Below are 13597 nucleotides of genomic sequence, written 5' to 3' on the forward strand. Positions count from 1 at the left end.
CATGTATAAAGACCACCTATGTACTCTTTTAGCTCTTATTTTGGGACATCTATTCTATTACCTATGACTTTTATTTAGTGGTTTGAACTTCTCTTACCTTATCATGTTGTAGAAATCTAGTTATACTATACTCTGATATTGCTAGATCTCTTTGTATTATTGTTTTATTTATCGCTTTGTTGTAGACGCCTTATATATTTTATACATATGGCGGGTCTGGGCACGCGCCGGGGGGGCTTCCGCTGGGCCCCGGGGCGTGACATGCGTCCTGCAAGTTTTGGACCAAAATAATCATGCGAGTACTGCACGGCTGGATGCCGTATTGGCCGCAATCACGGCCTCTAACGAAAACATAGCCCGAATAGGGCAAATATTGACTCGAAATGATCAGTCAGCAGTAGGCTTACAAACACCTATGATGGCGCCAGTGTTACAAAATCCCGTAACCTCGGTAAATGTACAGCCCGAATACCAGGGGGCACCTTATCAGGCGGCTTATATACCGGCTGTCGTTAATGCCGGTCAACAACCGGAGATAGCGTGGGGGTTACCTCCCCACCAGTCGCAGCATACCAACCTCAAAATATGCTAGGAGGCAGGCTCCAAATACACAAGGAGTTAATTACCCCGGAGTACAAAATCCCGGTTTAGCACAAGGACCGAACCTAGCTCCAGCGCAAATCCCTTTACAGGGGATTAATAATAAAATTTACTCACAAATAGAGGAGGCCATCCGAAATACGTTCGGAGTAGGCGCAAGGCCGGCAATGCGGCCTGTATTTAGATCACCTTACCCTGCGAATATAGACGCAGAGCACCCATACCCGGCAAATTGGAAAATGTCGAAGTTTGATAAATTTTCTGGAGATGAAACCGAGAACACGGTCGAACATGTTGCACGGTTCACGGCACAATGCCGAGAAGCCGCAGCAAACCCATTTTTGAAGTTAAGATTGTTCAATGCGTCATTAACAAAGATGGCTTTCACTTGGTACACAAGTTTGCCGGCTAATTCCGTCCGAGATTGGGACGAATTAGAAGGTAAATTTCATGAACAATTCTATAGAACTGAGCCGGAATTATCGGTTGCCGATTTAGCCTAGTTCAAACAAAGGACAGGTGAATCGGTTGATGAGTATCTGAACCGATTTAAGACGGCTCGGAGCCGTTGTTTTGTGAGAATGCCAGAGTCGGAATTTGCCAAAATGGTATTTAACGGCTTGCATTTTAAGATTAAAGATCATTTTGAAGACAAGTTTTTTCCAAACCTCTTCGATTTGGGAATTTGAGTTGCTCAATATGAGCAATTTTGAAAGAATAACAATGAAGATTGGCCCAGATGAAGCCGAAATAGAGAATGGAACAAGGAAAAGGAGAAAAATATCTCTTTCCTTGAGGAGTCTTCGGCTCATGAGGAGCCGAATTCGTCTGAAGAGATTGAGGATTCGGCTGATGAAGCCGAAGTATGTGCTGCAGATATGGTGAAAAACCGTCAACCATATAAGTGCGCTTTGTTAAAACCTGCTAAATCGCGCGAAGCAAAAGCGCAGGTTTCGGCATATACCTATTCGTTTGATGTGTCAAAGACCGATCTTATATTTGATCTGTTGTTTAAAGATGGAAAGATTCAACTATAGGAGGGTCAAACGATACCTCCCGTAGAAGAGTTAAAACGTAGGAGAATTGCAAATGGCACCACTCATGGAGCCATAAAATAAATGAATGCACTGCCTTTAAGAGGCAAATTCAAAAAAAAATAAACGAAGGTCGGCTCATCTTTGCCGACCAAGAAAGTAAAGATATGAAAATTGATAAGAACCCTTTTCCATCACAGGTCAACGTGGTGAATATGAAAGGAAAAGGAAAAGCGACTGCAAAAAGACAGATCCAAGAAGAAATAGACGAGGGTCGGCTCATATTAGCCAACCAAGAAAATGAAAATAATGTAATTGACAAAAGTTCATTTCCTTTTCAGGTCAATATGGTGAATGTTAAAGGGAAAGAGATTGCGTACCAGGCGACCGCAGATAACGTGGCACATGCCAAAAGAAACCTATGGCTTTACATAAGGTGCAAGGCCGAAATGACGAAGAAGGACTGGGAAGTCATCATCAATGCCAAGAAAAGAAGCAATGAGTGGAATGAGTTGATAGCGTTTTCCGAGGAATGGGATGACATTCCTGATGGTGAGGATCCAGAAGAGGAAGGCTCAGATGAAGCCTCCAACGGAATGGAACTGGAAGTCGATTCGGTTCAACATAAAAAGGATTTGCTGATGTAGAAAGTTCTGCATGACTACTACCACAACCGACGAGAAGAACGACTGAGCCGATGGAGTTATCCAGAAAAACCATTCGGCTCGAGGCCAAGGTTTCCTGGGTATCGGCCACACTGGCAGCATCAAGCCAGGCTGAGACCAGAACCAGAATTCGAGGGAATGACCGAGAAACATAGAATTCCTTGGTTGAAGGTAAGTCAATAAGCTCGGCATCGAACCTTAGCCGAGACCCTGGGAAAGGAGAGAAATCTTGAAGAATCATTTGAGGACCGTGAAAGTACCGGCAAACGTGCCGGTAGACAAATGGCATGAGGTAGAAGTGAAACCATCGGCCAGATGGCAAGGGCCGATGTTAACGAAAACACAAAAGCGTCGGTAGCAAAGAATGCAAGCCGAGGCCAGACAATAATACGATGAAGCGAAGGGGATAAAATTGAACGTATGGAGGCGACCTGATGAACCTCCACACCTTGTCCGCCCGATGCGGAATGATCATGAGGCAGTCTGGCTAAAATCAAAGATTGAACGACCAATACCGGCCGAACAAGAAGAGAAAATGACAAGGATGGAGCTAGAAGATAAAATAGCTTCTCTCGAAACAATCATCAAGAGAGAGATATGGCCTCCTAAAGAGAGGGAGGTGCGAATGGAGAGCGATTCTTCTACCGAAACGGCTAAAGAATGTGAAGAAAAGAAGCAGAGGATTAAAGAAAAATCGGCTGATGAAGGACCAGCCGATGTCAATATGGTGTATACTCTGCAACAGTCTTTTAAAGTATAGTATACTGAGTATGAGGAAATAGAGGAAGAATTTGGGCTTAATGTGGCCCAATTACAGTTAGAGGATGCCAAACCGGCCGATACGATGGTTTTTGAGAAGCCATCGGCCATACAAATAAGATTTGCAAGGCCTCTTTTCATTCGGGCCTTAATTGAAGGTCGGCCAGTAGGCTGAGTTATGGTAGACGGCGGAGCGATGGTCAATGTCATGCCCACTTCATTCTTTAAGAAGTTGGGTAAGGATGAAGATAAGTTGAAGCCCACTAACACGATCATGACCGACTTCACTGGGAGCGGTCAGCAAGCTCGAGGGGTGCTTACGACCGAGATCACGGTAGGTTCCAAAACTTTACGAACGGCATTCTTTGTGGTTGATGCAGATAGTTAATATAACCTACTACTCGGACGCGATTGGATTCACGCGAACGAGTGCGTGCCTTCCACACCCATGAAAAGTTGTTTCAGTGGATCGGTGAGAAAGTTGAAGAAATCCGGGCCAAAGGACGGCCCCAAATGGTAGATATTAACACCAAAGAAGTGGGCCATATCAATTGGGCCGACGCGGATCCAGATCAAATTTTCTTCGTAAGAGTCACAGAAGAAGGAGTCCAGTTGATCCTCACTAGAGATGAAGAAGCTTTGGTGGCAGCCGAAGAGCTACCAAAATGGTTAAAATGGAATGCCAAGGACCAAGAACTAAAGCTTTAGAGGAGCTTCGGCCAGAAAAGCCAATCGACAAGATCGACTGTGTGATAAATCCGGCCTAAAAGGCCGAAGAGGTGGTAAACAACAAGAGGGCCGAAAGGGCCAACGGAGAAATTATGAAGTCGGTTGCTACAACCGATTCGCAAGAAGTGATGAAATCGGCAGGAGAAGCCGATGAAGATTTATCGGATGTAGCAAACAGGTAAACCAACAAGTTGAACTTAGAAGAATCGTCTATCAAAGTCGGTGAAAAGAAATTGGAGACACAAGATCCACTAATCGAGGTGAACTTGGGGTCTGATGAAGACAAGCGACCGACTTACATTAGCGCTAAGCTTTCGGCTCAATAACAGGAGGAGCTGAAAGCATTGCTGAAGGAGTGCAAAGACTGCTTCGCCTGGAGGTATGAAGAAATGCCAGGGTTGAGTCGAGACTACCCATTAAAAAGGGTTTCAAGCCTTATAAACAACCGGCTCGTAGATTTGAGCCGAGTATTGTACTCCAAATTAAGATTGAAATTGAAAATCTTTTGAGGGTCGGTTTTATTAGAGCGACCCGTTATGTTGATTGGGTATCTAATATAGTTCCAGTACGAAAAAAGAATGGTAAACTTAGAGTTTGCATCGATTTCAGGAATTTAAACTTAGCTACACCAAAAGATGAGTACCCTATGCCTATAGCCGATATGCTAGTAGATTCGGCTGCTGGTAACGAAATCCTGTCCTTTATGGATGGACATGCTGGATAAAACCAAATTTATATTGCTAAGGATGATGTAGCTAAAACGGCTTTTAGATGCCCGGGATCTATTAGAACCTTTGAATGGGTAGTCATGCCGTTCGGCTTGAAAAATGCCGGAGCTACTTATCAAAAAGCGATGAATTTTATTTTTCATGATTTAATCGGCAAAATGTTGGAAGTTTACATCGATGATATAGTCGTAAAATCCAAATCACAAGCCGAACATTGGGTCGATTTAAGTCTCGCCTTTGAAAGGATGAGAAAATACAAGTTAAAGATGAATCCCTTGAAGTGTGCCTTTGGAGTTTCAGCAGGAAACTTTTTAGGGTTTTTGGTACATAAGAAGAGAACAGAAGTTGATAAAAATAAAGCAAAAACTATATCAGAATTGCCGCCCCCAAAAAGTAAGAAAGAGTTGCAAAGCTTGTTGGGGAAAATAAATTATTTACGGCGATTCATATCTAATTTGGCCGGTAGAATAGGAGTTTTCACTCCATTTCTTCGGCTTAAAAGCAAAGAAGAATTTGTTTGGACAGAAGAACAACAAAAAGCTTTTGAAAATATAAAGAAATACTTGTCAAACCCTCAAATTCTCATGCCTCCTCAACAAGGACAGCCGATGAAGTTATATGTTTCGGCTGCAGAGGAAAACTTTAGGTGTTTATTAGCCTAAGAAAATGAAGAAAAAGAGGAACATGCCATTTATTATCTAAAGAAGGTTATTAGATACTGAGAAACGATATTCGGCTATTGAAAAATTATGCCTGGCATTATATTACGCATGTACAAAATTAAGGTATTACATTTTACCAACTGAGGTGTCGGTAATAGTCAATACCGATTTGATAAAATATATGTTGGCTAAACTCGTATTGAGGGGTAGACTTAGAAAGTGGATGTTAGCTTTGTCTGAATTTTCTCTTAAATATATTCCAGCGAAAGCTGTTAAAGGACAAGCAATAGCCGATTTTTTGGCTGATCATCCATGTGTTGAAATTGAAGAGCCGAAACAAAATTTAGTCGGCTGTCAACCTTGGACACTTTATTTTGACGGCTCAAGAACAGCCGAGTCTGCAGGAGCTGGAATAGTTATACAATTTCCTGAGGGGTATTCATGTAAATTTGCTTTTGAGTTAGGTTTCGGCTACTCTAACAATCAAGCCGAATATGAAGCCTTAATAATTGGTCTTGAAATCTTACAAGAACTGAAAGTTAAGTCGCTTAGGGTCATCGGTGATTCACAGCTAGTAATCAAACGAGTTAGCGGAGAGTACCGATGCGAAAGTCAAAATTTACAAAATTATTTGAAAAAAACAGTGAAACTGCTTTACAGTTTCAGAGAAGTTGAGTTTGAACATTTGACTAGAGAGAAAAATGAACAAGCGAACGAATTAGCCCAATCGGCTTCCGGATATAGAGAGCCGAACCAAGGTTTAACAAAGATAGAGAAAAGGCTTTTACCTTCGGTTCTTATGAGGGAACCGATCGTTGCCCCTATAGAGATAAAAGAAGATTGGAGAAAACCTATAATTGAGTATTTAGAAGACCCTAACAAAAAGGTCGACTATACTATTCGAAGAAGAGCACTCTGTTATTGTTTATTAAATGAACAGCTTTATAAAAGAACAGCCGAAGAAGTATTATTAAAATGTTTGGGACTCGAAGAAGCTTTATTAGTAATGGGAGAAATACATGAAGGCTTGTGTGGAGCCCATTAAGCAGGAAAAAGATTGTGATGGACAATTCGACATTTAGGATATTTTTGGCATACCATGCATCAAGATTGCATAGAATATGCTAAAGGTTGTCAGGATTGTCAATTCCATGGTTCGGTACAAAGAGTTCCTGCTTCTAAGATGTATGCTATAATTAAACCATGGCCTTTTCGAGGTTGGGCCATGAATTTGATTGGAGAAATCCAGCCGAATTCTTTGGCTGGTCATAAGTTTTTAATAGTGGCCGTTGATTACTTTACTAAATGGGTGAAGCAAAACCTGCTCAGTTGGTCACACAGAAAGAAATCATCGATTTTATCGAAGATTATATAATTCATCGCTTCGGAATTTCCGAGACAATTACGACCGATTAAGGGACAATGTTCACAGGTGGACAATTCGTTCGGTTCATCGAATCTCGGAAGATAAGGTTACTCCATTCGTCTCCTTACTATGCTCAAGCGAATGGACAAACTGAAGCAGCAAATAAGGTGATTATAAACCTTATGAAGCGGCATGTTGGGAAATATCTAAGAAAATGGAATGAAACACTATCCGAAGTATTATAGGCATACCGGACTTCGGTGAAAACAGCAACTGGGATGACGCCATTCTAATTAGTATACGGCCATGAGGCCGTTGTTCCAGCCGAAATAACAGTGCCTTCATTAAGATTAGAAAATCAGAAAGGGCTGTCGGCTGATGAATACAATGAGTTAATGAAAGATGAAATGGATAAACTATATGAAACTCGGTTGATGGCGTTAAATCATCTACAAGCTTATCAAAACCGAGTGTGTGGTGCATATAATAAAAAAGTGAGGGCTAAATCCTTTGCGGTTGATGATTTAGTTCTTATATAGGTTACTATTCCCTATCGGTCGAAAAGACCGATTATATGGTAAATAGTCTCCAAATTGGGAAGGACCATTTCAGATAAGCAGAGTCACTAAAGGAAATGCATACTACTTAAGAAATAGAGATGGGTCAGAAAATGAGAAACCAGTTAATGGAAAATATTTAAAGAAGTATTACCCATCCATATGGGAAAATAACCAAAATCAAAGTTAAAATATTACAAGCCGAATCAAGATAATAAATCTCTGAGTTGGTACCATTCGGCTATCAGGTTGGCTTGAGCAGTTTCGGCAGCTTTTCTTCGGCACTTCATCAAGGGATGTACTTTGTAGAGTTGAGAGAGTTCATCTCGAAGTTTTGTCCCCTTTTCTTTCGAGGATTCCAATTGCTTTTGCAATTGAAACCGACGCTCAGAAATATGAGCTACAGTCGATTTCGCTTCAGCCAATTCTTCTTCAAGAGTTAAAATGCGCTGATGCAGAGCTGATTCTTGATCTGCTAAGACACAATCCTCTCGGCTGACATCGGTAATAAGAGCCGCTACCTCAGGTATAGTATTCCTAAAATGATCAACGTGGTGAAAATGTTGATCCAAAGACAAAAGCTCGGCACTCAAAGATTGTTGCCGAGCTAAAAAAGAAGAAAATTGAGACGACAAAGTCTTTACAAAATATTTGATACCAGGAGTAATATCTGATTGATCAGCCAAATCAAGTAAAAGAGCATATAGCCGATCAAATTATTCTGGATTTTGAGCTAAATTAGGGATACCATTACTGTATATCTTAAGACACTCATCAAACTTGTATTGGGTGTCTGATGATACGATAATGGTTGAAAAATCATCTCCCTCATTGGAATTGGTGCTCGAAACCAGTAGAGAATGAAGAGTAGTAGATAGAGGATCTTCAGGAACAGGAAGGGAAGCTTCATGAGTCGGATGAGGAAGTACGGTGCTTGTTTCTCCAGAGCCTTGCCCGAAAGGTACATTTACTTGTTCATCCCCTATAGTTGGCACTGGGGCAGGGGCACAAAAAGGTGATGCAGCCTCATTTGATAATGGCGTCGTGCTCGCCTTTTCAACAGACTTTTTCTTTTTCTCTACCCCTCGCTTCTTTTCAAGACGAGCTTCCCTGCGAAGTTGTCTTTTTATCTGCGTCTTCGAAGAATGAGTAAAAGGGACTCTTTCAGGAAAAGATTGTTGGTTAAAAGAAAATGATAAATAAATGAGGAAATAGGAAAAATTGGTTACAGACAACTAACTTGGCATACCTCGATCTCAATCGGTTCGGTTGGCATAGAGCTTTGTTCAGTAGCCGAGGAAGGTATGTTAGTTTCCTCTGATGGAACATCAGCCGAAGGTATATCTTCGGTTCTTGTTTCTAGAATTGGAGCCGAAGGTATATTTTCGGCTCTGTTCTTTGAGATATCAGCCGAAGAAGCGCCTTCGGCTTGTCGGAATTACCTTTTAGCAGCCGATTTACGCCGCTTTGAAGACGGCGAAGGCGGAGATTGTACAGGTTCAACCAGTCTTTTATCTGAAGCTGGGACCGATGGAGAAGCTGGAATTAACTGTAGATAGAAATGAAATATAGACAATATATATATACATGTATATATACATGTATATATATGTATATATATAGAGCTAAGGTGGTATACTATCGGTAGCTCGGAGGCCTCCTGCTCCAAGTTTTTTCAATGATGTGGCTTTCTAAATCGACGATCGCTCCGTTAGACTTGATCTACACTATTAAAAGTATTTGGAAACTAAATTTCATAATTTTTTCGCATTATTTACCTATCAAACGAGTAGTCTAGAAAATAAACGGCTGAAAATGAAAAAATCTCATAAAAAACAGTGAAAAGATCAAAATTCAAATCGAAAGTTATGGTCTTGCTATTGATGTGTAAGTAGAATTTTCTATTAAATTTTCATTCTAATTTGGATACATTCTACAGCCGTTGAACTTAAAAACGCATCCCATATCTACCATTAAAATTGTTAATTTTGGAACCTTTTGATCACTTACCCAAATGATCGTTCGAAAAATTATAAATTTAGTTTCCAAAATACTTTTAATAGTGTAAGTCAAGTCTAACGGAGCCGATCGTCGATTTGAAAGCCGCATCATTGAAAACAGCCTTGTAGTACGGAGGCCTCCGTGCTACGATAGTATACCAGCCTAGCTCTATATATATATATATATATATATATATATATATATATATATATATATATATATATATATATATATGTGTGTGTATGTATGTATGTATCTCAAAATCCAAAGGAAAGAAAAATTCTATTACAGAAGAAGGAGGCGAAGTATCAGGAATCCTCTGGTTCTTCTTTTGGTACAGTTGGATCAATGGAGACAGGTACTGCTGTATCTGAAAAATAAAAGAATAAAAAATTGAGTTCATAAAGGCTGAAAATAGGAGAAGAGTGAGTATGAACAAAGAGACGTACCAAGAGGAAGAATGGTTTGACGAAATGCTTGTACAGTGGACCGATTGAAAATACGATCGGTAAATGGTCCCAAGTGATGCTAACGAAATCCCAATACCTCTGTGTAATTCGGCCTGAAACTCATTAATTTGAAGAATCGCCGAAGGCGATTCCCCATAGCCGAAATCCGATCCGCATCAGCTATGCTCTTGGTAGGGGGCCGGTTAAAGGCAGTATTAGCAGTGAAGAATTTGACCGGAATAGGAATTGCTTGAGTAAAGCCGAATTGACGCCCCACGAACTGAGGAGAATAAACTTCAGTGCTCGGCAGTAATTTTGAGCGCGACTTCAAGCCAATGTGTAAATCCCTTGTGGCCAGAAATGAATACCAAACATCTGCATATTCACCGGCACGAGAAGAAGTAAGCTCATTTTGAAGAGCTTCATATCTTGCTAAAAACCAAGACGGGCCGGTGACACGATCAGCAAAAGGAGACCAATGAATAGTGAAATGAGGGCGAGATTCATAAAATATTTTAAAATAAATTGAAAAATCAAAAGGTTGGCCGGATGTCAATGGCGGAGGGCAACCAAGAGCCAACCCTTAAAAATCAAAATGAGCAGCCGAATCCTTATCTAAAGGAATTCGACACAAGTGGGGGAGATAGATTTGTAAAAACATCTGTAAAAACCAAAAAACACCACAGCCCGAACTAATGGTCACCCCTTCTCCAGAGGGTAGGGCTTTGATGGAATCAAAGATTTCTCTATAAACAAAAGCGAGGAAATAAGGTACAAGAGCTTATTTATCGCCGTTAGTCAGACCAACGGCGATAGGAATGAAATCGCGATTGATCTTCTGTGAACGAGTATAGAAGAAATTATGACATAGCCAGTATAGAAGGAACGCTGTGTGTTCCTTCTTGGTGATAGGAGCAGAAGAATCTCCTGCAAATTTACAAAGAAATTTGGAATAAGCCAAATCAGAGAGGTCAAGGTGAGCCTCAAAATCAGACACACCATCAGGGTTGTAGGCCATGGATAGGGTAACACCATAAGGCCGTAGACCTATGATGGCAGCTACATCCAAGAAAGTTGGGGTAAGAGGTCCTGCTTTAAAAAGAAAAATATTGAAAACAGGGGACCAGAAACAAAGAGCGGAAGCTAAAAGGAGAGAATCGGCTATAGGAGGTTTTCGAGATAGCTGAATAGCTTCATAGATTCCATCTTCTCTCCAGAAGTCATCATAAGTAGCTTCCACGCGATCTAACCAAGCCAAGTAAGCATCTAAAACACTAGGCCAGGTTCGAAGGCTTCTTCCTATCGAAGCCGAAGGATACCAGGAATGAAGATGGATGGATTTGGCCATCAATGGAAGACCTTCATCAGAAAAAGGGAAGTCATCAACAGGCAGGTCTTTAGTAAAAGAGGGACCCAAGATAAATCTAGAGGGGTCCGTGTCGAGATACGGCTTGAGCAAAGTATAGTCTAATGAAGGATGAGTAGGTAAATAAAGAATTGGCGCCATTACTCTAAGAGAGATGAGTATGAAAGGCGAAAGGAAGAAGACGACAGAAGAAAGAGAGAGACGAGAAAGAGGTTTCATTGGAGGAGACGAGAAAGGGATAAAAGAGATAAAAGAGACAAAAAGAATGAGAAGCTTGGGGAAGAAGAAAAGGCCGTTGTATCGAACCGTCACATCGAAACGAGTTTCGAGGTCGGCTATAATGATGAATGGACAAGGGCAATTAAGATGGCCTAATTAAGGCTGCGTATAAGACAAAATTAGAGAGTAAGATCGGGGCCGTAAAAAAAAAAAAAGAAAATAGGCGGCCATGATTAAACCGTACATAAGGTTATGTTACTCGTACAGGGAATTTGAATTTGAGTGGACCGAGAACTATGCCTCGGATCGCGCTTGTTATTGAAGCAATTGCAGGATTTTTGGCAACAGAAAATTGGATGGTTGAGACGAAACCATACCAAGAATTCGAAAAGTGAAGTGCTCATTGGGAGACGCCAGCTACCGAAGCGTCGCTTCGAAAGCTGCCGAGGGGGCAATTGTTAAGCTAATTCGGCGCGAACAGCTGGCACACCGGGCCCATGCAAGAGTCATAGTGTTGATGTGCGCCGGGAGTATTAGGGAAGATATGAACCGCGCTAAATTGAAGGAGTTACAATAACTGCAAGCAGTTGCAGGCGGTTCCAATCGGTTGAAAGTAGTCCGGAAAGTCAAGAGATCATGGCCAATCGTGTAGCAATAACTGAATCAAGGGCGATCCTATAAATAGGTCGGTGATACCCTGAAAAGTGGTCTTTTTCCCTATGAACAAAAGACCACTCTTATTTTTCTCGTAATTTCCTGCATTTTTTAGGAGTAGTCTATTTGTAATTTTACCGCTTTTCTCTAGGAGTAGTTCGCTAAAGTAGAATCCTGGAGTCTGTCTGCCCCACGGGCTGTCACACCCCGGGGCCGATTTTAATAGCCATTACCATTTTGAAATCTCAGAGTCGCGAAAAATGTGCCATTTTTTTTTTTCCAACCTGGCCCACGTGACGTACAGACCCGCCACAAATACAAAGTTCATCTGTTCACTCGGACAGAGTCTCCTTTATATTTGCACGGCGTACCAACGGATACAACAGGATCACGACTGTACAAAAACCAGAGTCTCCTATAATGTGCTAGAATGCATGAACAAAGATCCGACATCACGACTGTACAAAAACCAGATTCGACACACACCGTACTGACAAGGAACCCACAAAAGGTCAAAACATCCGCCTAGGTAACTCCACCAACAAACCACCTGACATAACTCAACAGAATACACCCTGTGCCTGCGGATTGACCAGCAAAAACTTTCATGTCCCGTGTTGGAGGTGGGGCGATAACAATAGCAATAGCAATCTGATGACACCTCACTGCTCAGAGCTAGTCCGCTCACTATCCCCACTCCTAACACCAAAACAAGCACAAGCCACAACCTGTAGCAAAAGAACACGAGGTGATAACACCAATCAACCCTCGAACCTACCAGCTCGATAACCCCGAGACTAAATCTCGTATACCCCGCGCTCGTACGTGCCTACGATTTTATGGTCATCCTATGGTCAACCTAACCAATGGTTCAGTTAGAAAACTTGTAAATGTAGCTGTAGTTGTTTCACGCTCTGATACCATCTTAATCTGTCACGCCCCAGGGCCGATTTTAATAGCCATTACCATTTTGAAATCTCCGAGAGTCCGGAAGAATGGCTATTATTTTTTTTTCAACCTGGCCCACGTACGTACAGACCGCCACAAATACAAAGTTCATCTGTTCCACTCGGACAGAGTCTCCTTTGTATTTGCACGGGGGTACCAACGGTACAACAGGTATCACAACACAACCTACATTTTACCAATCAAGCAACCAATTCATGTATGCCATTTTTTACAGCTAAACAATGCTTAGAGATGATGCATGCTCCTAAACACTCCTTAGACGCTGGATGATGCAATGCACAGATACAACAATCATCCTATTAAAAGTGCTCCCCACACGGAAGCTTTTATTTTTAAATCTATTCATCATACATGAAAATCATTCAAAATCTTTTGAAACTGTTTCCCACACGGAAACTCTATTTTGAAAGCCGACTACCTCGAGGGGTAGAAAACCACGATGCGTAAATCCATACAATACAAATCGAGAAGCACAAGTATACAAACATTCCCAAAACTGAAGATCCATAAACCAAATCCAAAATTCCACAAATCCACAAATTCAACAGCTCACAACATTCAAACATCAAGTATGATCATCTAACTGAACCACATAAACTAACAAGCTATAACAACAGAATAGTAGGATAAAACTAAATCGATAACCTGGGTCGGAAGCTCTATCGACCGCTACGAACGTACTTCACAGTCTCGTCCCAAAACTCATCGCCTACAATACCTGAAAAATGGTGTGGGAGGTGAGACATGTAAATCACTCCCCTCCAGTGGGTACCGCAAGCCGATGAAGGCGAGGAGTACTCACCGGATCAGGAAGAGCTACACAGACAGTACGGTGCGTC

This window comes from Ananas comosus, linkage group 14, assembly GCF_001540865.1.
Source record: "Ananas comosus cultivar F153 linkage group 14, ASM154086v1, whole genome shotgun sequence".
NCBI lineage: Eukaryota > Viridiplantae > Streptophyta > Magnoliopsida > Poales > Bromeliaceae > Ananas > Ananas comosus.